This window comes from Brienomyrus brachyistius, chromosome 5, assembly GCF_023856365.1.
Source record: "Brienomyrus brachyistius isolate T26 chromosome 5, BBRACH_0.4, whole genome shotgun sequence".
Classification (NCBI taxonomy): domain Eukaryota; kingdom Metazoa; phylum Chordata; class Actinopteri; order Osteoglossiformes; family Mormyridae; genus Brienomyrus; species Brienomyrus brachyistius.
In genome coordinates this window covers 38,291,248-38,294,686 of record NC_064537.1, presented here as the reverse complement: position 1 = coordinate 38,294,686, position 3,439 = coordinate 38,291,248, and the positions used below count along the sequence as shown (strand labels likewise).

General features: G+C 39.9%; 1 long non-coding RNA gene across 1 annotated transcript; it reads right to left on the bottom strand.

The window, feature by feature from the left end:
- Positions 1-519: 519 nt before the first annotated feature.
- On the bottom strand, positions 520-2,036 carry LOC125742454 (uncharacterized). The gene is made up of 4 exons (XR_007398114.1): positions 1,958-2,036; positions 1,752-1,874; positions 1,579-1,670; positions 520-1,475 (listed from the first exon to the last, which is right to left on the bottom strand). It is a non-coding gene; the product is annotated as an uncharacterized LOC125742454 (long non-coding RNA).
- Between the last annotated feature and the right edge of the window lie 1,403 nt (positions 2,037-3,439).

Genomic DNA, 3,439 nt, shown 5'->3' with positions numbered 1-3,439 from the left:
ACCACACTGCGGTGAATGAGGTCCCTGAACACCTGGTTCATAAAGGCCTGAAATATAGAGGGACTATTAGCCAGACCATACGGCATAACGAGATATTCATATTGTCCCTTACTGGTGACGAACGACATCTTCCACTCATCTCCTCCCTGGATTCGGATGAGGTTATAGGCACTACGAAGGTCGAGTTTTGAAAAGACGCGTGCCTCTCATAGCTCTAGGGAGGAGGGAATTAGCGGAAGGGGTTCTCTTCGTTTTACCGTGATAGCATTCAGGGCCCGGTAGTCAATGCAGGGGCGTAGACCTCCGTCCTTCTTTTTGACAAAGAAGAAACCCGCGGTGCAAGGAGACGTGGACGGACGGATGATTAGGGCTGGGTATCGTTACAAAATTTTCGATACAGATACCGATACCGATACCCTGAATTCGATACCGGTTCCGAACGATACTTTTTTCGATACTTTTATTTTAAGAAATGTGTTTTAACAAGATTACATAACACAATCTCAGAGAAACTTTGGTTTTATTTTTTCAGGATGTTTGTGACACTTTTCACAGCAGGCTTATCTCTAAGACCAATAAACAAAGGAACGAAAGCACAAAATGAACAAAGTGTGATTAGCACAATATATCAGTGCAAACCGTTTTAATAAAGTTCTAGCCATTTTAAGTCAATCAATTTTAAGTATTTGTGAGGTTCACTGCTGCTTAAAGGTTTAGTTCACCCAAAAATTAAAATTCATTAATTATCTACAAATGAAGATATTTTGGATTTAATCCAAGAGCTTTCTGATCCTCCCATAGATAAATTGTTGAATACAGTTATTTTTGTTCACTTTGCACACAGAAGTATTCTCGCAGCTTCATATAATTATGATTGAACCACTCATATCAGATGGACTTATTTTGACTATGTTTTTGGTTCCTTTCTGCGCATTGAAAACTGCATATCCAGTAAATCTATGGGAGGATCAGAAAGCTCTTGGATTAAATCCAAATTATTGGCATTTGTGTTCTGAAGATAAACAAAGGTCTTATGGGTTTGGAACAACATTAGGGTGAGTAATTAGTGACAGAATTTTCATTTTTTGGTGAACTAACCTTTTAAGATCACCTGAAATCACTCAACAGTTCTTCTTCAGAAAAATTAGCATGTCTGCTTTTTCAGGAGACAGACAAGCCCGCTCCTGGCTGATAATGTCCCCAGCAGTGGAAAATGTACGCTCTGAGGGTGTGGATGATGCTTGCACGCAAAGATACCTTGATGCCAATTCTGAAAGCATTGGCAGAGTATCCTTCATGTCCCACCACCAGGTTACTGGACTTACTGAGGACAGTGTAGACGGAAGCAGTCTGTACTTATTTATCTCTGCCTGAATTCTCTCTGTAGTGCTGCTGACAGTGGCCTGCATTCTTGCTTCAACAGCCATGTCCTCCACAGCAAACAGCTCCTCAAGGGCAGAAAGCTTTGGCCTCTTCTATTTACAAATAAGTAAAGAAATAAAGAAAAATATAAAACTCTATAAAGATAAATGCAAACAAGCTAATAGGAAAAAATAGGATTTCTTTATATTTTCTTACCAGTGCAGTGTTGTTGCAGATGCACTGTCTTCATCAGAGCTGTCATCTTGGTTACTCTCTTCAAGTGCCTGTTCTATCTGCTCAGTTGGAGTCTATATTCAATAACAAAAATAGGTTACACATATTGATCTACAACTCAAGAGGAGTAGAAGATTACCAATATGAATTAACACCTGTTCTGAGGTCCTTTTCATTAGCTCCTCCTCCAGTCTGGTCCACACTTCATTTGTCACTTTTGACTTGAATCTGGGATCTAAGGCTGTGCCCTCCTCCAAAAACTGTCTGATATTGCCATCCTTCAAGACAAAAACACTATGAGTCAATCACTGAATAATTCTAATGAAAACAAGTGCAAATTCAACAGGATTACACTGCACACCTGGTATCTTTTTGAGAGGTCATTCCAGATAGTGTCCTTGATGGTCTTTGTGAAGGAGGAGTTACAAAGATACTTTACACTTCAACCCTCTGCGTCTCTGCTGAAATGAGCCCAACTTTGGGTCAGATTCTGCCTATCTTAAATAAACTCCAGCACCACTTCACAGTGAATAAAGAGGACTAGTCTGTAAAATATAATCACATTCATTAGCTGGACTATAGATTCATGAGCAAAATCGTTCACACTGAAAATGGCATTTAGAATAAGAACTGTTTTTGCCTGTCCTTGTCCATTAATTTCTTAAGACGATGGTCCATGGAGGTGGCCTGGATGGCAGGGAACTGCTCCAGGAATCGCTCCACCATGAGGAATAAGCTATTCCACCTTGTTTTCACATCAAGGATGACCGCATGTTCTGGAAGACCTAAAGTGAGAAAGAGAAATTCATGTTTGTGTGTGTGTGTGTGTGTGTGGTTATCAAAGTGGCTGTTTATTTGCAGAAATTTTTTACTGCATGATTTAGCAAAGGATTTTTAATAACTATTTGGCCAAAGAGTTTTGCACTAAGGTTCATCTATTCTGATTTCTACCTACCAAGAATACGCTGCTTCTCTTTAAGGACAGGTTTAGCCAGGCTGGATCTTTTCAGCCACACCACCATTGCTCGGATCCTTCCTGCCCACTGTGAGACTGAGGTAATTGTGTAAAGCTTCTGAGCAGCAATATTGAGAGTGTGAGCAAAGCAGCAAATTTTTTTAATACTCATCTTTTTTACTGCTACATCCATGTTTGCTGCATTGTCCACTGTCACAGCAACTACTCTGTCCTTTATATTGAATTCATCAAGAATATCTCCTATCTCTTCTGCTACAATGTCCCCTGTCTGGGATGTGTATACCGCCCTTGTATGTAGGACCTTCTCTTTCATGGAACCCTCTCTCACATAGTGAACTGACACTGTCAGGTAGTGGTCCTGTGCAATGCTGGTCCAGCCATCAGCAGTCACAGCCACATCCCTCACATCTTGCAACTCTTTCTTGACATTTTCTTTTTCAACTGCATACCATGCAGGTATGAGGGTATTTGAGAGCATGTCTCGGCTGGGGGACTGATATCTGGGGTTTAAGGTGCTTATCATCTCCCTATAGTTGACATCAAACACAAAAAAAGTAAAATTACCATTATTTTATAATTGTTGCTTACTATAAAAAGTTTTAAAAATGATCTAGGTTAAGACTACCTACAAACCTGGCCAACAGCCTTAATGGTAATATTACAACATAATTTACAGCTTACTGTACTTACTGCCACCATGAAGCCTCCACAGTAGAAAAAGGCAGTAAACCTTTAACAATAAAATTTGTAATGGCCCTATGGCATTCATCTTTCCTTTCTTTGTTCATTTTTACTTTTTCTGCCAGTGTAAATGGATTATCACTTGATGGTCTCCTAATTCCAGAGTCAGCACGAGCAGAGACTATA